This window comes from Ambystoma mexicanum, chromosome 9 (assembly GCF_040938575.1).
Source record: "Ambystoma mexicanum isolate Mex_15411 chromosome 9, UKY_AmexF1_1, whole genome shotgun sequence".
NCBI classification, from domain to species: Eukaryota; Metazoa; Chordata; class Amphibia; order Caudata; family Ambystomatidae; genus Ambystoma; species Ambystoma mexicanum.
In genome coordinates, this window is record NC_090931.1 from 1,287,491,638 (window position 1) to 1,287,516,002 (window position 24,365).

Consider the following 24,365-nt stretch of genomic DNA (forward strand, 5'->3'; position numbering starts at 1 on the left):
TCCATGATCGCCAGGGCATCCAAGCTTTTCCAGCTCTGCCCGGAAGAGAAGAAGGAAGACGGTCCTCTCTGTACCTCGACTGGACGATATTTGGGATGAGGGCCTCGCCCTCCTCAAGAACCCATCCACGACGCCGGCTAGAAGGGATCGGTACGAGAAGAAGTACCGGGTCCCAGACGCGGCCCCCTTGTGCCTTCGGGCACAGCTGACCCCGGACTCGGTCATCTCCACGGCGGTCAGGAAGAAACCGGGGGGGGCGCGGCCTCTACGTCGACCTCCCCGCTGGACGGCGAGGGAAAAAAATTAGATACGATGGGACGCAGAGTCATCTCGTCTGCAGCAACGACGATTAAGGCGGCCAACGCCTTGGCTATCGTAGCCCGCTACGACAGGGAGTTGTGGTACAAACTGGCCCCCCCTGCTGGACTTCCTACCGGACGACAAGAGGGCGGAAGCCCTAGAGATCTTGCAGGAAGGAGAGGTGGCGTCGGACCACGCCATTACGATTGCGACGGAAATCGCTGATACTGGATTTCGCCAGTTGGGCAACGGCGTGTGCCTTAGGCGGCGTGGATGGCTCAAGACTACTGACTTCCGTCAGGACGTGCAGACCAGAATCTTGGACATGCCGTTCGACGTAAACAACCTGTTTGTGAAAACAGTGGATGATTCCCTTCAAGCCATCAAGGCAGACACGGAGACGGCCCGGGCTCTTGGGGTTCTCCAGCAAAAGCGGCCGCTCTTTCGGAGCAGCAGAGGCAAACAGGGTGCCTCCAAAGGTTCCGGCGGCGGATTTTCCACCTACAGTCAAGCGGCCCGTTCGTCGTCGCAGGAAGCTTACAGGGTACGAGGCAAGTCGGGCGGACCCCGCCGTTGTCGCCAAGGAGGACAAGGCGGAAAAGCCTTGTCGAAGCAGGACTGAAGTGGCCGTGGGGTCGGGCTCCCACCGAAGCACCCCGGTGGGAGGCCGGCTGGCGAGCTTCATCAGCGTGTGGGAGTCCATCTCCACCGACCGTTGGGTGCTGGACGCCCTAGCTCAGGGTCACGCGCTTGAGTTTCTAAAGAGGTGCCCACGCGTCCCCACTGTGGCCAGGAAAGAACATCACGTCCCTCAACTTCTCTTGGAGGTAAAGGCGATGCTCAAGAAGGGCGCTATCGAGCTTGTCCCAAAGATGCTTCGGGGCTCCGGAGTTTACTCAAGATACTTCCTCGTGAAGAAGAAGACGGGAGGATGGCGTCCCATCCTGGACCTACGACGGCTGAACAAATTCATCAAGGCACAGAAGTTCCGGATGGTCACCCTCCAACACGTCCTGGGTCAGCTGGAGGAGGGCGATTTCCTGTCGTCGTTGGATTTGGAGGATGCCTACTTCCATATTCCCATCCTAAAGGGACACCGAAAGTTTCTCAGGTTCGTGGTCCAAGGGCGTCACTACCAGTTCAGAGCCCTTCCCTTCGGACTGAGGTCGACATCCAGGGTGTTCACCAAGTGCCTCGCACCGGTGGCGGCGCAGCTGCGCCGAGAGGGGATCCACGTCTACCCCTACCTGGACGACTGGCTCATCCGAGCGAAGACGAAGGACCTCGCCGTGGAGCACACGGCAAGGACCGTCCAACTTCTCACGGACCTGGGATTCTCCATAAACTACGCCAAGTCCCACCTGGTGCCCACGCAAGACACACTGTTTCTGGGAACGAAGCTCGACACAGTGTCGCTTCTGGCCTCTCCGTCGGAGGAAAGGACGAGGGCCATCTTGGGCAAGGTGCAGCGGATGCTGGTTGCGGACGCGGCCAGAGTGAGTTCCATCAAGTCCCTCCTCGGAATGATGTCTTCTTGCATTTACCTCATCCGCCTGTGCAGGCTCCGGATGCGCCCGTTGCAGAAGTTCCTGGACGCGCGCTGGATCCAGACGACAGGCAGCTTCGAGGAGAGGATCACACTCGACGAGAGTTTCCGACGAGCGATCCGGTGGTGGGGCACCCGCACGCATCTGACGGCGGGCCTGGACTTCCAGACCCCCGGCCACCAGGAGACAGTGACCACGGATGCCTCCCTGGAAGGGTGGGGAGCGCACACCGAAAATCTGCACGCAAGAGGCCTTTGGCTCCCGACGGAGAAGTCCCTCCATATCAACGTCCTGGAGCTCTGTGCAGTGTTTTGGGCCTTCAGGTCCTTTCTTCCGTCCCTCAAGGGCAAGGTGGTGAGGATCTTCACCGACAACACCACCACCATGTTCTACATCAGGAAACAGGGCGGAACCAGGTCCCCAGCCCTGTCCATGGAGGTGCAGGATCTGTGGCATTGGGCCGTCGCCCAAGGGATGTTTCTGGTGCCGTTTCATCTGGCAGGGATAAAAAACACCATCGCCGACTCACTCAGCAGGGAGCTGCGCTCGTGCCACGAGCGGGAACTACGACAGGATCTAGTGGACCGCCTCTTCCGACGGTGGGGCACACCCCAGATCGATCTGTTTGCGACGGCGACGAACTCCAAGTGCCGGAGGTTCGCCAGCAGGTTGCCCCAGCCGAGGAGCGTGGGCGATGCTTTCTCATTCCCCTGGGAGGGCCTGTTTCTATATGCGTTCCCTCCATTGCCATTGCTGATCCGGCTCATCAACCAGCTCAAGAGGTCACGGTGCAGGATGATCCTCGTCGCACCTGCGTGGCCGAAGGCAGATATGGTTCCCGGACCTTCTGGACTTGTCAGCGTCCCCGTCAATCAAGCTGCCAGTGGACGCGGATCTTCTCTCCAGAGAAGGAGGCGCCATCCTCCATCATGACCCGAAGTCGCTGAGCTTGCAGGCCTGGCTCCTGCAGCGTTAGAGTTTGGAGGATACGACATACCGGCCGACTGCAGAGAGGTTCTTGCAAAGGCCAGGGCGTCCTCAACTCTTAAATGCTACGGACACAAATGGAAGAGGTTCTCTGTCTGGTGCCACGCACAGAAGATTAACCCTCTACAGATTACGGCTCCGCAAGTACTGCCGTACCTACTGACGCTGGCTTGCTGCGATCTCCCGATACACCAGAAACACGGGGCGGACGTCTTTGTGGTCTCATCGTCTGGTGAAAGAGTTCATGAAGGGACTGTTCAGATCGTTCCCGCCGGTGAAGGCCCCGGCCCCGGCGTGGGAGCTCAACGTGGTGCTGACCAAGCTCATGGGACCTACGTTCGAGCTTCTGGACTCTGCTCCGTTGAAGTTCTTGTCGTGGAAAACAGCGTTTCTTGTGGCCATCACCTCCGCACGACGGGTGGGAGAGATCCAGGCCCTTTCTTGCAAGGCCCCGTACTTGACTTTTCACGACACGAGGGTAGTGCTCAGGACGCACCCCTCCTTCATGCCCAAGGTGCCGTCGGACTTCCACCTCAACGAACCCTTGGTGTTGCCTGTTTTCTTCCCGTCGCCTGCGTCGCCGGCTGAAAGGACTTTGCACTCGCTGGATGTGGCTAGAGCGCTGAAGTTCTACGTGGACCGCACAAAGTGTTTTCGGAAGACGTCACAACTCTTTGTGAACTTTGGACCTGTCAATCGGGGGAAGGCTCTCTCGAAGGCTTCCATTTCCAGATGGCTCTCCGGCTGTATCATGTACTGTCATCGGTTGGCAAACCGACTGCTGCCTGGCCGTCCGAGAGCCCATTCCACCAGAGCGATCGCAGCTACCACGGCGTTCCTATCTGGTGTGCCCTTGCTGGACATCTGCAGGGCTGCTACGTGGAGGTCGACGCACACCTTCACGAAATTCTACTGCGTCGATCGGGATTCCAGGGAGGAGTCCAGGGTCGGCCAAGCAGTGCTGCGCAACCTGTTCGCCTAAGGTGAGCCTGGTGAGGAGGTAAGAATTGCTTAATGTTGAGTTTGATGTAATGCTTAATGTTGAGCCTTTGCCACCTCCCGTGGTTGTGCATGTGTGTACTGCTATGTGTTCTTTTATTCATGAGCATGTGAATCCATGCCAGACCCCATGCTGGAGAAGGAACAAGTTACTTACCTGTAACTGTTGTTCTCCAGCATGGGTCTGGCATGGATTCACATGCGAACCCTCCCGCCTACCCGTCTGCGGCTCTTCACTTGGTCAAACTGCCACTTCACGTGCTACCAAATCTGAAGATGGCTGCCAGAGGCGGGGCTTAGGTAGAGGGCAGTCATTGGCTGTGGTCAGTATGACGCAGAGATCAGTGATTGGTTACTACTACGAAAGACAGATCAGAAACGAAACTGATACTGATTTTTTTCTTTACCGAGGATTCCCAGCCTGACGACGGGTAATATTCATGAGCATGTGAATCCATGCCAGACCCATGCTGGAGAACAACAGTTACAGATAAGTAACTTGTTCCTTCTTCCAGCTTGAAGGCATGGTGGATTGGGAACTCAGGTAAGGATCAAAGGTATTGCTCGTGTTCTAACCTTTTCTCCTTCTTTCCCCCTTTTCCTCGGAGCTCTGGACTCGAGGCGGGCGTGGCAGAAGACTGGATGCTGATTTGCAGGCACGGTGAGCGTTACGCTGCTGGATGCAGAATAACGCGAAGCGTGTGCTGCTATTCGGGCGTGGTTTAAATAGCCTCCAAAGTAGTCCCAGCTAAGTATTCCTCCTCAGCCCCACCCGAGTAAAAAATAGTCCCTAGGTAAAGTAGTCCCTTCCAAGCCTCTTTTGGCTTGGAGCTCTTGCAGCATGGTCTGCATCATGTAAGTTTTCAGCATGGTCTGCATCAGGTAAGTTTTAATCTATGAGCCTGGCGCCTATGGCGCCAGGACTGACTCTCCATATGAGCCTGGTGCCATAGACGCCAGGACTGCACCCAAATAGCCCCTGGTAGGGGTTGTTGGGCTTGCTTGGGATAACTTGATGCCTGCTTCCGGGGTTGCTGGACTTGGTCTGGGTCCCCGGGGGGTAGGCACCATGACTCTTACATCTTCCACGAGGAACGTCTACAGCATGTATCTGCTACAAACTTGGTTTAATATCTATCCATGTTAGAATCTGTTGGAACATGCTAAACCTGTATTACAAAGTAACAAGTGTAAACACTCCTTTGCATTTCAGATTCTACAAAATGCGGAAAGCTCCACAGAACAAAACGTGCTAACAACATGGGTTGATTGCTGCAAGATGATTCTAAAAGATCTTGACATCGAAATTGGAACTCTTCACACCAACCCAAATGCAGTCAACAAATGCCTGTGGAAATCTGATTGGATCACATCAGGGGAGCAAAGAAGAAGCCATAAACTCACAAAGATGTGCCCTGTGAAAAAACAGTGAAATTCCAAATTATTTGAAGTTCTTTCCAGATACACGTCAACGAGACCTCTATTTCAAATTTCGTCTGAACTTATTCAAGACAAATGAGAGAGAGCCTGTGGCAGAAAAACCAGACAACCTTAAAGGCCTACAGATTATGTGGGTTGCATGACGAGACCTTGAAACATCTCACCTTGTTCTGCACAGACCTACGCATAGAGAGAACTAACTGCCTTGGAGAATTCATTTTGAAAAGACCTTTCTTAAAAGCAGATGACTGGTGGCAAGTATTGTTTGATGAAACCGAGAGAAAACTAACAGTTGCCATAAAAATATTTTTAGACTCTCTTTAGCCGCGGCCAGAAATACTGAAAATAAAGACAAAAGAGACTGCAGCCAGTATATAGCAATGTGCAACCTTTTCCTGGAGTGAAATGTAGTCACGTGATGTAACATTTACATGAATGAGAATAATATTTTAAACCATATAAAAAAATAAAAATAAAAAAAATGATTAGCAATTTGACTGCTCTTATTAGACTTCCATTCGATTGGATGGATCATTTTTTTTTTTTTTTTTTCCTTTCTCTGTTACATTTACTTCAATTATTTGCTGGGGTCCGCAAAAACATCAGTCTAATGGCTCCAATAATTTTCTGTTTTTCAGAAGAAATTCTAGAGGAAATAATTAACTCTCTTTATTCCTCAACTGATTAATCTTTATGTACAAATGATTAAGTGGACAGCTTTCATGATGAGCTTTGGGAGGCTTTAGATGTAGTTATGCCTTTGCAAGTACAGAATGTTAAGAAAATGCCACATTATCAATGGTGTACTCCAACTTTGAACAATAATAAATGCATTCTACGAGAGGTTGTTGTGGAGATCTAATGTCTCCTTGAAGCCAAAATTGACTCATTCTAATATCTGACTATTATTCTCAATTTTTTTCTCACATTTTCAGAAGTTTAAATCCATTAAAACAGATTTTCTTTCATTTACTATTCTATTCCTCAGCTATCCATTTCTTCTTAGTTTTGTGAGTTAATATTTTAGGAACTTCTACTGAGATCACATCTGTTGCTAAATAATTAGGTTTTGTTTTTGATTCTTCCCTGTCTTTATCCCCATATCAATACATTGGTGAAATCTGATAGTTTTCAGTTGCACTCCTTGAGGTCTGTTAAATCTTTTTAGTCTCCTGCTCATTTTCATTTCGGTTTGTTGTGGATTGTTTTTGGGAACTCTGTCTTGGCCGCTCTCCCTCACTCTGCTTTGGCTCCTTTTTAAAAGCCAGTTTTCTTATAGCTGCTCGATTACTGTCTGGTGCTAGTGAGTTTGATTGTGTTTCACCTATTTTGAAGAGTGTTCATTGGCTCCCTTTAGATGCAAGAATTTTGTTTCAGTACATTTTCATCCATTGCGTACAAAGTGATACATTTCCAGACTTTGGTATATTTGGCAAATAAATAGAAGATCTGAGGACACTCCACCATGAAGTCCCTAAAATCTGGCATTTCTCTTCTAGTAAAATGTTTTTTCCTGATGCTTCTGTATCATCTTGGAATGCTTTTCTTGCTAATTGTTGCTTGAATACAGATTGTTTAAAAGTTAGGAAAGCTTTGAAGGCCTGTTTATAAAAGTCTTTTAACAATTTGAATATGTGTTTTATGTAGATTGGTTTTAGAGTTGTTTGTAAGTGTTCTTGTTTTCGAACTTGTACTTGTTTGTGTAAAGCATTCTGATGCACTTATGTCCTGTTCGTGCTTTATAAAAATATATATGAACAAAAACACACTTCTCATTCAAATAACAAACCTAAGGCCCTGTTTGCAGAAAAAAGTAGTCGCTACTGGTCTTCAAATAGAAGATGTCCATTCATTCATTCTGCACACGTCTTCTATGGCTGTCATATGCCTGAAAACCTACATCAGGGTTCGAAATTGAGGGGAGCTGGCAGGTATTTAGCTCCTGCTTGTAATCCAGAAGAGCCTGGTTAGCTTGACACCACCAGCTGCTTTTGGCTCCCCAGGCCAACTGATGTCGAGCAAACATATATGTGACATTAACTCGGTCGTTTGGGACAATCTATAAATAAGCATTAGGACAGACACATTAATATGGCATACAAAGCATAATGAGTCATAAATAATGAACAAGACGTTAAGATTGCATCTTTTGTTGAAGTTAGATTTGCGGAAATGCTATGTAGTAGCTCCTCGTTTCCAAGTGGCAGCTTCTGCTCACTGGTTAATGTCGGATACCCAGGATCTGCTTTTAGCTCCTGCTTACCGAATCTTAATTTTGCTCCCTGTTGCATTAAAGTGAGAACTCACTTTGATGTCAGTTTTCATATGTTTGAGACGTGTAGAAGATGTACATTGTGCTCATGTCCTAAAGGTAAAACTCCTATATTCCTCTTATAGGTATTGAAAACGGACATCAAAGTTAGACCTCACTTAAATGTTAGCTTTCATACGAATAGCATGCGTATAACACATGCACAGAATGAATTTACATCTTCTATACAAACTCTACACTTACATACAGGAGATGTATATTTCGTACATGTACACCGGTATAGGTATGAAAACACATCAGTCTTGGAATGACTTTGATGGCAGTTTTCCTACGTATTTGAGACTTCGAGTATTTGTAAATTACATACATGTACAAAAAGTAAAACTCTTACATGTCTTCCATATTGACAAGCATTGGCAATGGCAACAGTGTTGGCTTTTGTACAGGCATGAGAAAGGCATTTGCCAGGTACTGCCGTATTGGTAATAACTGACCATTGATGGTAGCAGCTGAACAATTGTAAGATTAGTTGGGCATATAGTAGCAGTGCCTGGCAAATGCCTTATACCTATACACAAGCCAAACTGTTGTCTTTGCCAATGCTTATTTTTAACAGGCCTTTAGTGAAGGACATGCATTGTGCTTAGAAATTGAGTGGCTGAAAGCAGACCTGGTAAAGGCATTCTTGTTAAACCAGTAGTGGCTTTACAGCTCCAATTAGGTAATTAACTTTCAGAAGACTGTTTTTTAAAAAAAATGCTGGCAGGCACTTTGTGCTAAAAGTTTGATCATAAGGCTTGATAAGACTAGCCCAAAGAGATCCTAGGAGAATGTGTTTTGGGCAGGGACGAGGAGGAAGTGGGTGGGAATGGCCATAGGAATTAACATAGAAATGTGCAGTCAATGGGCCTCATTACGAGTCCGGTAACCCTGCCTGTGCTACTGGCGGGTTGCCGCCAGACTCGTGACATTTAACTGGCACCTAGCTTGCCGGTGCCACTGGGACATTACAAGTCCTGTCGGACTGGGAATGGGTTCACGGAAGCACTGGCACTGTTGCTAACGGTGCTTCCATGATCTGTCTGCCTATCGTGACCGCTGCGCCCAGCAGAGTCAGACCTGTCGGGCGCAGTGGCCACGGCAGGCAAACTTGGAATTTTACCGGTACGGAAACAAGGGTTCCAGTAAGCTTACCAGCTCCCTTGTTCCAGACTGGCAAGGCCGTAATGAGGCCCAATGTGTGGGTAAATAACCAAACACCTACATGTTTTTTTACCCCTCCTCATATGCCTTTTCTCCGTAGCTGAACTCTAATTTTATAGTTTTGGCTTATAAGTGGTGCTATAGCACCATCGAATAGCCAAACCTAATAACTCACATCAATGTCAAAAATCACTTTTATCTGTGTTTTCCTATGCATAGCACAAATACATTTCATATGACTTCACACCAAACACTATTTGCTACTTAAATGCAATACCCATATGCCAAACAAAATGACACATCAAAAACACGTGGGTGACACATGACACCCAGTCAACTACGTGTCGATGGTCTAGAAAGTACTAAATGAATGGGTGTTTTCTGCACCAGCTGAACATGTACGTGTATACAATGTACATTACCTACATGTACACTAACCATACATATAAAAAGCCACATCAAAGGCAAGACTGAATTTGAAGTCAATGTTTATATGTAATTTCATGAGAGATGTGTATAGTTAAGTCTTGGACATAGCGCTAGTGTGAATTGTTTAACCTATGGTTGGCTGCAAGATATCACAAAACAAGACACCTATACCCGTGGCATCAAAGCAAGACCGCTTTATTGACATTTATTTTGTGATATACTGTTCCTAAACCACAGCAATTATATTGTTTTGAATATATTCTTGACTATAAAAACAAGTTCTAAAGGAAATTCCTAGCATTAGGTTGTCAGTTGCAAAATATTTGAGAATCATAGGTATGTATATTTATTTTACTGTAAACATATTTGAAAGATCAATAAGTATGTTAGAGTTGAGGTTTTGAAAGAAAAATGTTAATAGGCGCTTGGCAACTCTGGCCAATTTTGAGGGCTGACACAAATGCATCCTAATATGCATGGATAGATACATTCCAATGATCTGCTGAAAGAATGCATGTAGTCAATTCATTTTCCAGAAATTCATGGAGCCCCAATTACATAAATAAGGTTTCAGTTTCATGAACAACATTTAGTGTACAACCATTATGCAAGCAAAAGTATTGCATGAAAAGAAGATGGTTTCAGTACAATGGATTGTTGAATCCTCAGTATGTCCGAATTTTGGTATTCTTGATACTAGTGCTTTTAATTTAGCATTTGCACTTCGACTACACTTTCCCCGCAACAGTCTTCCCATTTTGGAAGGTTAACTGATACCACTCCTCATCCACCTGGATGTCACTGTCACTGACATCCATGCTATCAACGCACAGCAATCAGGTGAGCAATGCTTACATTATTTTGACCCTTCAACTTGACACCTTACACACCTTGCCCCCTTTTTCTCCTTAATCTTTGAGCAATATTTTCAATCCCTTGGCATCAAGGCCTTTTCCCCCTTCCCGTTTGACTTTCAGTACTTTCTTGTAGTGCCTAATTGCATTCTACCATTTTGAATCTGTATCATGTGAATACAAAACTATAAACCTGTCTTCATCCATGTGTCAATGGCATAGTTTGAATAGAGTCACCTCCACTGTGACAGAATGGACCTCTAGTGGTGGTGGCGGGATAGCCTGAACCTTTTTTGATTTTTAGTAAAGAAAATGATGCAGGTAATTCTGTCTCTAGAAGGCGGTCTGCTAATCAGACCCACTTTACATAAATGTGCCATGCCAAAATATAGTGCAAACATGTACCTTTTCTTAGACAGTCTGCAGATGCCCACAGCACCAGCCGTGCAGTGGCACAGGGCTAGTTCAGTGGTCACATGTGCATTCCTGACAGCTGCTGGAAAACTGGCTTTTTGACTGTTTGCACTGTTAAGGATTTCAATCAGGCGACGCACGCCTTAGTCTCGCCCTAGTATGCAGCGCACGATTGAAATGCTTATGTTTTAATGTTAGATTCAATATTGAGATGGTACACCACTCCTATCACACCCCCTTTTCAAATACCCCGGCTCACGCTGGACCATGAACCAGACTGGTTGGTAAAATATAATATTTATTTATTTTAAAATTCAAAAGAAATCATACAATTTTTAATATGGGGCAGCAATCACCAATGCGGTGATGATAACAATAGGAATGTAAGCAATGCACTTATTTAACCTTCTATTGACACCTCTACAAAAAACCAGGGAATAGGAGCACTTTTTGATTTTAGGCAAGATAGCACTCAAGTTAGAATTTCCCCCTGAAGGTTCCCTCAACCCACAAATAATCAATGCTGAGTGGATAAACAGAAGCAGCAGGTAATCAGGAATGACAAATGGAAAACAGAATTGAAATTGGACCTTCCTTCCCCAGATAAGAGAGAAAAACTGATTTTAAACTCTGGCAATGCTAAAAAAATAAACTCGGAAGTGGATGAATGAAATAATGAATGTGTGCAAAAACCTCGAAACAAATACAGTTCTTCACTAAAGCAACAATGTAAAGGTGCTAACAATCACAAGCAATGGATTAGCAAGAGCATACAGTTCGAAAATGAGTGGCAGGGTTTTAAAACATGTTGCAGCAAATGACACGTAGGAAACTCTGCAAACTTTGCAATTCCCGCCTGAAATTACCGAAACGTTTTTTTATAAAAACAGATGAAATACACTGTTTTAAAGTGCAGGTTTTATGTTGGGGTGTAGCTATAGATCATAGGTACAATATGGAAGTGAAATTAGGAGGGCAATTCATAGAAATTCACACAAAAGTGGCGCACGCGGCTGGCGCACAGTGTCCCCGTGCGATACACTGCGCCAGCCGCGTGCGAAAAAATTCTTTTCATTGCACAGCGTATTCATGGATTTTAGCCTCCAAAACCAGCCGTGGTGCAGAGTGGTGCTGTGACCCTGCAGCAGCGCCAGTTACGCCCCCAAGAACGCCCTTGCGCAAGGAAAAGCCTTCAAAATTCCCAAATCATCGCAAAGGGCTGCGCTAACCCTGGACCAGTTCACAGGGCTGCCAAACAGCAAACGCCAAGCAGGGAACGTGTATTTCAGTGGTTCTCGGGAAGTTTCACACGCGATTGTCCTGGGTGCAGGGGGAGATGAGTGGGGGCCTGGTGGAGGGTGCCCCTGACTGCTGGGGGGTGGGGGTGCAGGGGGACATGAGTTGGACATGAGTGGGGGCCTGGTGGAGGGTGCTCCTGACTGCTGGGGTGTGGGGGTGCAGGGAGACATGAGTTGGACATGAGTGGGGACCTGGTGGAGGGTGCCCCTGACTGCTGGGGGGTGGGGGTGCAGGGAGACATGTGTGGGGGCCTGTGGAGGGTGCCCCTGACTACTGGGGGGTGGGGGTGGTGGTGGGGAAGGTAACACACGCGATTCCATCAGGGCACGTGTATTCCAGGGGTGCGCGGGAATTATCACACGCAAAAGAAGCAGGGTACATGTATTTCAGGGGTGCGCGGGAAGTATCACATGCGATTCCATCAGGGTACGTGTATTCCAGGGGTGCGCCGGAAGTATCACACGCAAAAGCAGCAGGGTACGTGTATTTCAGGGGTGCGCGGAAAGTATCACACGCAATTCCATCAGGGTAGGTGTATTCCAGGGGTGCGCGGGGAGCACTACACGTGAATTGCCCGTGTGGGTCCTCCCAGGTGTTCCCTCTACACCCTCCACGGCCCCTGCAGGCGGCCCACACCACAGGGGACTACCCTGCACATATCCCGCAGGCAGCCCATCCACCATGCCCATGCCCCCCAGCCAACCCACATGTCACCTTGCACTACTGCCCACCAACGCATGTCCCCCTGCACCCCCACCCCCCAGCATCCAGGGGCACCATCCACCAGGCCCCCACTCATGTCAACCAGCACCCCCACCCCCCAGCAGTCAGGGGCAGCCTCCACCAGGCCCCCACTCATGTCCCCCTGCACCCCCACCCACCAGCATCCAGGGGAACCCTCCACTAGGCCCCCACTCATGTCCCCCTGCACCCCCACCCCCCAGCAGTCAGGGGCAGCCTCCACCAGGCCCCCACTCATGTCCCCCTGACCCCCCACCCACCAGCATCCAGGGGCACCCTCCACCAGGCCCCCACTCATGTCCCCCTGCACCCCCACCCCCCAGCAGTCAGGGGCACCCTCCACCAGGCCCCCACTCATGTCCCCCTGCACCCCCACCCACCAGCAGCCAGGGGCACCCTCCACCAGGCCCCCACTCATGTCCCCCTGCACCCCCACCCACCAGCATCCAGGGGCACCCTCCACCAGGCCCCCACTCATGTCCCCCTGCACCCCCACCCCCCAGCATCCAGGGGCACCCTCCACCACGCCCCCACTCATGTCCCCCAGCACCCCCACCCACCAGCAGCCAGGGGCACTCTCCACCAGGCCCCCACACATGTCCCCCACCACCCCCACCCCCCAGCAGTCAGGGGCAGCCTCCACCAGGCCTCCACTCATGTCCCCCTGCACCCCCACCCCCCAGCAGTGCAGGGCACCCTCCACCAGGCCCCCACTCATGTCCCCCTGCACTCATAACCCCCAGCAGTGCAGGGCACCCTCCACCAGGCCCCCACCCATGTCCCCCTGCACCCCCACCCCCAGCATCCAGGGGCACCCTCCAACAGGCCCCCACTCATGTCCCCCTGCACCCCCACCCCCCAGCAGTGCAGGGGCACCCTCCACCAGGCCCCCACTCATGTCCCCCTGCACCCCCACCCAGCAGCAGCCAGGGGCCCCCTCCACCAGGCCCCCACTCATGTCCCCCTGCACCCCCACCCCCCAGCAGTGCAGGGGCACCCTCCACCAGGCCCCCACTCATGTCCCCCTGCACCCCCACCCACCAGCAGCCAGGGGCACCCTCCACCAGGCCCCCACACATGTATCCCACCCCCTAGCAGTCAGGGGCAGCCTCCACCAGGCCCCCACTCATGTCCCCCTGCACCCCCACCCCCCAGCAGTCAGGGGCACCCTCCACCAGGCCCCCACTCATGTCCCCCACCCCACAGCAGTGCGGGGCACCCTCCACCAGGCCCCCACTCATGTCCCCCTGCACTCTCACCCCCCAGCAGTGCAGGGCACCCTCCACCAGGCCCCCACTCATGTCCCCCTGCACTCACACCCCCCAGCAGTGCAGGGCACCCTCCACCAGGCCCCCACTCATGTCCCCCTGCACTCTCATCCCCCAGCAGTGCAGGACACCCTCCACCAGGCCCCCACTCATGTCCCCCTGCACCCCCACCATCCAGGGGCACCCTCCACCAGGCCCCCACTCATGTCCCCCTGCACCCCCACCCACCAGCAGCCAGGGACACCCTCCACCAGGCCCCCACACATGTCTCCCACCACCCCCACCCCCCAGCAGTCAGGGGCAGCCTCCACCAGGCCCCCACTCATGTCCCCCTGCACCCCCACCCCCCAGCAATGCGGGGCACCCTCCACCAGGCCCCCACTCATGTCCCCCTGCACCCCCACCCTCCAGCAGTGCGCGGCACCCTCCACCAGGCCCCCACTCATGTCCCCCTGCAGCCCCACCCCCCAGCAGTCAGGGGCAGCCTCCACCAGGCTCCCACTCATGTCCCCCTGCACCCCCACCCACCAGCAGTCAGGGGCAGCCTCCACCAGGCCCCCACACATCTCCCACCACCCCCACCCCCCAGCAGTCAGGGGCAGCCTCCACCAGGCCCCCACTCATGTCCCCCTGCACCCCCACCCACCAGCAGCCAGGGGCACCCTCCACCAGGCCCCCACTCATGTCCCCCTGCACCCCCACCCCCCAGCAGTGCAGGGGCACGCTCCACCAGGCCCCCACTCATGTCCCCCTGCACCCCCACCCACCAGCAGCCAGGGGCACCCTCCACCAGGCCCCCACACATGTCTCTCACCACCCCCACCCCCAGCATTCAGTGGCAGCCTCCACCAGGCCCCCACTCATGTCCCCCTGAACCCCCACCCCCCAGCAGTGCGGGGCACCCTCCACCAGGCCCCCACTCATGTCCCCCTGCACTCCCACCCCCCAGCATCCAGGGGCATCCTCCACCAGGCCCCCACTCATGTCTCCCAGCACCCCCACCCCCAGCATCCAGGGGCACCCTCCACCAGGTCCCCACTCATGTCCCCCTGCACCCCTACCCACCAGCAGCCAGGGGCACCCTCCACCAGGCCCCCACTCATGTCCCCCTGCACCCCCACCCACCAGCAGCCAGGGGCACCCTCCCCCAGGCCCCCACTCATGTCCCCCTGCACCCCCACCCCCCAGCAGTGCAGGGGCACCCTCCACCAGGCCCCCACTCATGTCCCCCTGCACCCCCACCCCCCAGCAGTGCGGGGCACCCTCCACCAGGCCCCCACTCATGTCCCCCTGCACCCCCACCCCCCAGCAGTGCGGGGCACCCTCCACCAGGCCACCACTCATGTCCCCCTGCACCCCCACCCCCCAGCAGTGCGGGGCACCCTCCACCAGGCCCCCACTCATGTCCCTCTGCACTCACCCCCCAGCAGTGCTGGGCACCCTCCACCAGGCCCCCACTCATGTCCCCCTGCACCCCCACCCCCCCAGCATCCAGGGGCACCCTCCACCAGGCCCCCACTCATTTCCAACTCATGTCTCCCTGCACCCCCACCCCCCAGTAGTGCAGGGCACCCTCCACCAGGCCCCCACTCATGTCCCCCTACACCCCCACCCACCAGCAGCCAGGGGCACCCTCCACCAGGCCCCCACTCATGTCCCCCTGCACGCCCACCCCCCAGCATCCAGGGGCACCCTCCACCAGGCCCCCACTCATGTCCAACTCATGTCTCCCTGCACCCCCACCCCCCAGTAGTGCAGGGCACCCTCCACCAGGCCCCCACTCATGTCCCCCTGCACCCCCACCCCCCAGCAGTGCGGGGCACCTGCCTGCAGGCCCCCACATATGTCCCCCAGCCAACACGTCCTCACAATCCAGATCCCAGGCTCCTATGCCCACCCAAATCACACCCCACATCACCTCAGTCCAAACACCCAAACAAGCTTTACATCCATTCAAAATTGAAATACCCATTACATGATAGATAACAAATAAGCAGTATGCGCATGAGTGCAAGTCCGTCAGACCCACACAATGGCAACACATGACTGTGAAAACCCACATTGTGCCAGGCATGAAACCAATGAGAGAAGTCCACGCATTGAAGTAAGAAACAAAAATGTATTACAGTGTAAATGAAGTGAATGAAATCAAAAGAAACAATAATGGCAACAAAAATCAAAATGCTGCATGTCCACCAAAATAATAATGAAAATGGGAATCCAAAATAACCGTAATGAAATTGTGTCCAAAGTCACCGTCCAACAAAGCAAATCCAAAGGGAAAGTAAAGTGAAAATCCATTGCTCCATGGTGAAAAAATAATAAAAGATGAAGGCCACAAATCCACTGTCAAACTATGTACAAAGAGCAAATCCAGGGTCCATGATCCCAACGATGTAAATGAAACCTACAATAAAACCCACCTAACTAATAACTATATACAAAAAAGTGGGGCGTAGTCCAAGTGCCCCAAATTAAAAAAAATAAATAAAACCTAACACTAACTATATACAATGGCAGCGTGCTAGTCCAATGGCTCACTTCTGGATGTTGCGGGCCAGGGCATCATCGAACTCCTGCTCAATGTCCCGGAGGCGGTCCTGTTCCAAGGTCCCGAGGGTCCGCAGGGACGACGACATGTTCTCCTCCAACTCCCTGCGGATTGCCTCGAGGCACTCGGCCCGCCTCAGGGCCCTCCGCATGCAGTTCTCCGCCCTGACCATCGTGAGCCGTGCCTCTTCTGCCCGCTGCCGCTCTGCATCTATAGCGTGGCCCAACCGCTGCCACACGGAAGACACTTCCCGTCCTGGGTCCTCCTCCCCTCCGGCCGATGCCTGCCCCTCCGATGTCGAAGGCCCCGAGCCATCGTGGCTCCCACCTACAGCCTCCCTGCTGCTGCTGCTGTCCATGTGCCCTGCCCGATGGTGCCTGCACATCCTCCTCCAGCTGGGGTGCAGTTGTTGATGTGGCCACCCCTGCTGGACGTCCGACTCCCGACTGTGGCAGGGATCTGTTGTCCACCAGCCTGGCCGCACGGCCGCACCTGGGTGCCCTGTGGAGGCAGCTCCACAGGGCACCCAGGTGATACATGGGTGGGAAGATGGCATGGAGGACGACTGGGGCATAGGGGGTTCCGTTGAGGAGGGGGTCGGAACAAGGTCCAGGAAACGGAGGAATCCGGCCATGGCGAGCTGTCCCAGTGGGTCAACGCAGTCAACGAGCCATGCGAGAAGACGTGCAGTCTCATCATGGAAAGACTGCAGGTCAGCTCGCAAGGCCCGTTGACGCAACGCCACCCCACCCTGGACAGGCTCAAACTGTTGCAGGATAGCCACATCCGCAGGGAGTGGAAGGCCAGTTGGTGTAAGCCAATCCCCTCCCTGAGAACGGGTCTGGAGGTAGGCATCCCTGCTGGTGCAAGATTATGCAGTGACAGGAGCAGGGACAGGATTGCACACAGGCACCTCCGCGGCGGCCTGTGCTGCCACCTGTCCCTGGTCCTGCACTGCACCACTAGCACCAGTGGAATCCCCACCTCCAGACCCCGCCTCTGTTGCTTGCACGGCCTCCTCCGCCGCCAAACCCCCCACCGACCTGGATTCCTCCGTTGGGCCCTGTGGGGTCACAGCTGCCCCTTCTGCAGCTGCGGCCTCGGACGCGGCACCGGACTCCTCACTCCCCGACGAGATCACAACCTGGGAGGGGAGCCGGGCCTTGCGTCTCTGGCTGGTTGTGCGACCCCTGCCGCTGTGCTCCACAGCACCTTCTCCTCCCTCTTCATCAGTTGATGCTGCTGACAGGGAGAAATAAAACACAGGCATCAGGGCACTGTATAATGGACTCATACACATGACAGTTGTACATGAGTGGCATTGGCAAACCTCAGACATGCCATCACAATCCCCAACACAGGTCATTTCAACTTGAACACATGAGCTATACCACAGCCATATCGCAACAGCCAGCACCATCCATACACATAAAACAGCATGAGCACGCAAAGGTGAGCCAGACGTCACATGTGACACAGGGAGTGCACTACACATGCACACACACCACCACACTTGCATGCATGTGTACACCTCCAACTGTCGCAGTGTTCAGATCAGCATCCATGTCACACCTGCCAATCATTCTTCCACATCCTTTGCCATGCAAGCCTACACACACAAGCACCATCCATGTGTCACACATGAGAGCCCTCGCATGTGTCAGCCTCACGGCCCTGTACCCCCCCCATACTTGGCCACATAACACCACATGTGCAACCTGCCACACCACCACACGCACAGCTTACAATCGGTATGCATGTACACTTACCGCTCGACTCCAGACGGGTCTGCCTCTCAAGGACCTGGACGTGGAGCGCTGGGGATATGCATTCCAGGACCCTCACTTGATCTTCCGACAAGTGGCCCCGGCACCCCTTAGCATCCCCTGCTTTCAGGAGGCGCCGGGCCTTCTTGAGAGTCCTGGACCTGAAGTCCTCCCAGTGCTTCTTCACATGATGGAATAGTCGGACTGCCACCCCCTCCGCGTTGATGGCAGTCACAATGTTCGTCCAGATCCGAGTCCGTCCTTCCTTGTCGGCGCGCAACCTTCCAAAGAAGGCATCATACTGCCCCAGGACATGCTCCACTAGGACACCAACTTTGGTGGCAGTGAAGCTGGTGCCCCTCTGCCTCTCTGGCCGGGGGTTGCCACTGGTGCCAGATGTTGCAGTACCCGACATGGCAACCCCAGAGGCAGGAGTGGGTGGGCAACTGGGTCCTGGGGCTGGGCTGTGGAGCGATGGTATCCCAGTCGGGAGTCTTCGGTTCCAGCAGGGGTGGTCACAGCAACAGCACCCCTGGCTGATGTGCCAGCAGCAAATGGCAGGACACGTGGGCAGCAGGCAGTCAGGCAGCAGCAGATGGCAGGAGGGAGCGTGCTCGGGGCTCTGGGGGGCAGTAATTCGGCCTTCTGGGCAGGAGTGTGGTCTTCCGTGTGCTTACCCGTGGCCAGCTTGATACAGAGTGATTTGGCACGTGAAAATCCAGCACGTCTGCGTGTAATTCGAGGATAGGCCCTTAGCGCGTAAGCGCATCAGCACACGTACGTTAATTCATTGGCCAAAAGGCCCCCAGGCGCGTCTATGACGTCACGCTCATGGCGCGTGTACAAAAAAAATACACGTCCGAGTGTCAAAGCATGTAATTGGTGGAAATGGCCTCAGTGCGTATGCGCGTCTGTGACGTGTGTATAAAAGGTACGTGTAGAAGTAGAACACCATTTCCTTGTACATGCTTTTCGTGGAGAGCGAGTGGATGAAATCTGTACTTGTCGGTTCACACGCGATTTACTTCACGGCGTTTCAAGTTCGTACTCCCTATTACATCTGACAGCTTTTTCTCTTTTCCTCTTTTTCCTGGGCCTGTTTCCTCAAACAGCGTTCCCTTCTACTGTTGTCCTGTCTCCTCAGACAGCGTACAATTCTTCTTTTGGCGGGGCTGTTGCCAACACACACACGCGTCTTTTTCACGCTTTTTTTCCTGGCAGACGGTGAGTCGCACACGTATTTAACATCTGTGCTTGCCCCGTGTGTCGCTTACCCCTTCAGAGGTCATTCTAAGCTGCGTGTGACACGCATACGTTCATTCTTGTGTCACAGCGTAGTGCAGGTTTATTTTTCGACACACGTGGTCTAGGAGGGGTTGCATGCACCTTACTTCCCTTTTTTGGGGTGCCTGTGCATTGTGTGACCCGTCATCTTTCCCCAGGGGTGACATACAGCCTTGCTAGAGCACAAGGGTACGATTACCATCTGGTACCCAACCCCTTTGACCCCCAATTGCCCAGGACAATAGTTCACAGCGACTCCCATACGCACAATAACATCAGTGCCATGGCTGGGAGGCGAACAAGCCGTAAGGGTGGCAAAGGTGGCCGAGCCCCAAGTGGTGGCCGTGGTGGATCCGGTAGGGGACGTGGCCGTGACTTGCAGGGTGCCCCTAGCCCCCCATGTGTGGAGGACCAGTCAGGGACACCCATGCCCCCCCGCCCCCTGGTTGAGGGTAACGTGGCTGACACCATCCATGCTCAGCCCTTGTTGGACCATCCCACTGTGGCACCAGACCTGGCACAGGGTGACTCCATGGCTGACTTCCAGGTCAGCAGGTCTAGGCCACGTGCGCTGGTGCACCTTGGTGTCATCAGGCCACGTGGATCAGGGGCAGCTAGGTCATCTACTGCCCCGCGTAGGCAGGCTGGGGAGGCTGCAGGGGCAGCTGCGGCTCCATCCACCCCACCTCTCACACACCCAGCCAGGACAGTGTCGGTCCTAGTCCATCCCGCTGACATTCCCCCTGAGACCATCACACTTGAGCTAATGCCTGCACCAACTCCCATGCTGAGTGTGCAATCCCACACTCCTAGTACAGAGTCCACCGGGGCTCCTGCCTCTAGTGTCCAGAGTGGCGTAGGACACTCGGGATCCCCACCACCTTCCAAGTGGAAGAGGAAGAGTGCTCGTCCAGTAGAGGCTGATGCCCCAGACACGGCTACACAGTCCGGCCCGTCAAGGAAGCCCAGCTTCAATGAGGCCGAACTGAATGCACTTGTAGAGTATGTGTCCGCACATGACCGCGAAATGGTGATTGTTGCAAGATCCAAGACCACACCTGCACAACGTCTGGCACACTGGCAGACCATCACGGACATCATAAGTGCCCTTGGAATCGTGAGGCGCACAGCTACTGAATGCTACAAGCGCTGGAATGACCTGAAGCGCAGGGCAAAGAATAAGCTGGCCTCAAGTCATGCCGCTACTCTAGTGACTGGAGGTGGGTCTCCAGCAGAGGACATAGAACTCACTCCACATGAGCATGTTGCTGGGACCTACGTCACGGAGGAACAGATCCAAGGCGTGGGAGAACTGGCAGATTACGAGGCATTGTCTGGTGAGTGCACATGCATGTGTGTCATCCATGTGCATGGTGTGTGTGTGAGGGCTTGTGTTTGGGTGCCAGGTGAGGGTGTGTGTGCCTGAGTGGTTTGGGTCACCCATGTGCCTCATCCAATACATTCTGCGCACCAGCATTTGAGTATCCCTTCTGCCAACAGTAGACATCTAACCCAACACCACGCCAGTTGCCCTTGAAGTGTCATCTTGCCACAACATTGTTGCTTATTTTTCTCTGTTTATTCAGGCAGATTGTTTGCATTCCACCACTTTTACTAGGCATTTCTCAGTCCTATTGTCACATGTCTGACATGGCTATGGTACAGTGGACTGACTTTGCTTCCTGGATATCATTTGTTTAGACATGTCCCTGTGCTATAGGACCATTTTGGACTGGCAGCTCCAGGTTAAACATTTGAACCATTTCAATGAAAAAAGCAATTTCATGAGCAAACTAGACTGAATGAACAATTGGTGCCCTCCTCTCCCTCTTCAGTTTATGGCTAGGGTACATGCCATCTGTGTTATGGCATGTGTATTTGACCTGCCAATCACAGACCAATGTGTGATGCCACTGCTAGGCAGCATGCAGCAAATGTGTTCATCTTCCGTCTTGGTGTCATCAATGTGTGCCATCTGCCTCCCCTTCACACGCAGTGACGGTGCATGCATGGGAGGGTTTTAGTCATGTGGGACATGTGTCAATCAAGTACTGTTTCTGTAGCTTCTCAGCCCTAATTGTGTGCCATAGTGCTAATGCCTGTTTCCATTTCTTTTCTTTTATGTCTTTGCAGGGGATGACACACTTGATACTGCTGGGGTTGTGGAGATGGTGCAGACCCAGGAGGGGTCTCAGTGCTGACCGACCACCAGTGAGGGACGTGGTGTGGTGGTGGGTGAGAACCCACAACTGCTGCAGGTCGTGCTCTCAAGGGGTGTCTCTGGGTGCACCTCCCCCGAGTTGTATTCAGGTGTCGATTCGGATGATGAGACCTATGTGCCGTCGCAGGTGAGTGTTCCTGGGAGGGATTCTGTTCAGTCTGACCCACCTGCACCAGGGGTAGAACCCTCAATGGGGATGTCAGTGTTGGCAGGTACGCCTTTGGTGGTTACGGATGCAGGGTCACACTCTGCAACATCTGATCCTGTTCCTGGGCCAGCAGATCAGAGGGGGAATGCAGTCCTGCAGCCTCAGGCAGTGCCGGCACAGCAAGGTGCAGTTCGCCTTGCCCCAGACAGGTGTGGTGCCCGCCGACGTGGTGGCCGTACGCCACCTGGCAATACCGCATGCCAACAGGCAGCATCATCAGAGATGATGGCTCAGGCCATGGATAGGGTGGCCACTTCCATTGTCCCCCCAGAAAGGCTGATGGAGCGACTACAGCAGGCATCAGACTCCATCTGCCAGTCACACAGGGAGGACATGTTGGCGTCCGACAGGGACAGGCGGCGGCACTGGTGACTCTACGGGAAGCCATTTCCATAGAGTCCCAGGGCCACAGGGAAGCCCTGAGGGTGGAACTCCTTCACCTCAGGACGACTCTTGTTGAGCTTGAGGCTTCAACAAACACAAGGACAGAACAGCAGCTGGAGCGTCTCACACGTACGCTCTCAGCTGAGATGCAGGCAACTCGTGAGGAGGTCTGGTAATCCCGTGAGTTATTGCATGGGGACCTCTGCACGATTATCCTCCAGAACCAGACCTTCCAGACCTGCATGCTTGCTGCCATGGAGGACCAGACTAGGGCTTTGCGTGGGCTGCCTCCCATAGTGCCACCACCTCCTGAGGCAGCTGCATAGGGTGAGGAGAGCGACAGCAGCGTTTTTCCCACAATAGGGTAGCCGTGCAGGCCATGAGCCCATGGAGGTGTTTTTTTCCGCAAGATCCACACAGGTGGGTTTTGGTGTGCACCCTGTCCTCGGGCCTCCTGGGTGGCTTCCCCCATCCCCCCAGGCCCATTAATGGCCATTTTTGATTTTTCTTTTTTTTTTTTAAACTTTTGATTTTTTGGACAGTGTGTTGCCTTGTATGGCTCCCGTGGGCATACGCTGTATTGTGGCTGGGCACATGCAGGCTTGTCATGAATTTGAGTCAGATGCTTGGGTTTGTGTGACGTCACCCCTCCTGCTTCCCGTTTCCATGGGCTTGCAAAGGGTGTGCCCAAGTGACATTGACGAACACGGTGACGTTGGACTCCCATTTGATGTGTGGGCAGTCTGTAGTCAATACTGTGTATACATTCCTAGTGCATATTGTTGTTGTATTGTACACTGCATGCTGTATTGATATGTGCCTCTGCATACATCTCATCCTCCTAATTTGCAGGTCCATTTCTCATGTCTTCACAAGGCGGTCTACTTTGGAACTGGAGACCATGTTGTAAGCAGTGCACCTACACTTTTGCGTGGCGCTAACACTGTATACTTGGAAGTGTTCGAAGTGCTGGCATTATCAGGTAGTGAGGCTACCAATTTTTTAAGTCTGTACTGTCATGTTTAAGGTAGGTTGGAGGTTGTGTAGGTGATTGGTATTCTTGGTAAGTATTTGGTAATGTGTGTTGTAGGTCCTGCATTACTGTGAACATTTCATGTGTGGCCAGTTTCCATTAGGGACACTGTAGTTGGTGACACTTGGGGCATGTTGTGGGGATTAATTTGTTTGCCCTCACATTGCATGACATGTCATGGTGTGTTGTGTGGCCGTGCCGGGGAGGGGTTGGGTGACATGGCACTGTTCTCATGTAGTATTTTGCAAGTGGGTATTCATTTCTGCTGCGTGGAAGTGTGTCTTTTGATGACACTGCATTGGTGGTGTTTGTGTAGGTAGGGATGCACACATTGTGACACTTCCACATGAACAATCTCAGGCTGCTATGGTTCTGACAGTTGACTGTCCCTTTGTTCGTCATAATTGTCAGGTCGAGTCATCATTGCTTATCAGATGGTATGTGCCAGGGCTGTGTGCACTCCACAGGGGTGTGATTTCTATGTGAAGTAATTAGCCACCAGCTGCATACGGGCTGCCTCACCCCGTGCCCTTTCCCCTCCCATGCGCAGCGGGTATGCATGTGGTTGGGGATGTGGGGGCACCACCATGTCCACAGCCAGTCCCCGGCGTATTGCAACATTGTGCAGGACACATGCTGCCACTATGATCCTGCACACTACTGGGGGCGCATATAACAGCTGCCCACCAGAACGGTCAAGGGAGTGAAAGCGTGACTTGAGCACTCCGAATGTGCGCTCCACTATGCCCCGGGTTGCAATATGGGCTGTGTTGTATCTTACCGCGGGAGGCATGATGGGGTTCCGAATTGGCGTCATCATGTGGGTGCTCAGAGGGTAGGCACTGTCCCCTGGTGAGGAGGTGATGGGTATCATTAGTGGGGTAGTGACATAACTCTGCATCTGACATGCATGCATGTGCAGTGGCATTCATACTCGCCAAGCAGCCATGTATCGCCATGCCGCTCAGCTTCTAGGTCTCGGCTTAGGGTAGACATTCGGTAAATGAAGCTGTCGTGGGTGGACCCTGGATAGTTGGCATATACTGAGGTGATGATTCCCTTGGCATTACATGCTACCTGCACGTTGACGGAATGCCAGTGCTTGCGGTTCCTATAGATGTGCTCAGATGCCCTGGGGGACGTAGTGCCACATGGGTGCAGTCAG

At 52.9% G+C, this 24,365-nt stretch overlaps 1 protein-coding gene across 1 annotated transcript in view; it reads left to right on the plus strand.

Annotated features, from left to right (window-relative positions):
* The window catches only part of LOC138489066 (protein mono-ADP-ribosyltransferase PARP14-like), a 1,172,404-nt gene that overhangs the window by 81,603 nt on the left and 1,066,436 nt on the right, over positions 1–24,365 (plus strand). The gene's annotated exons all lie outside the window — the stretch shown is intronic.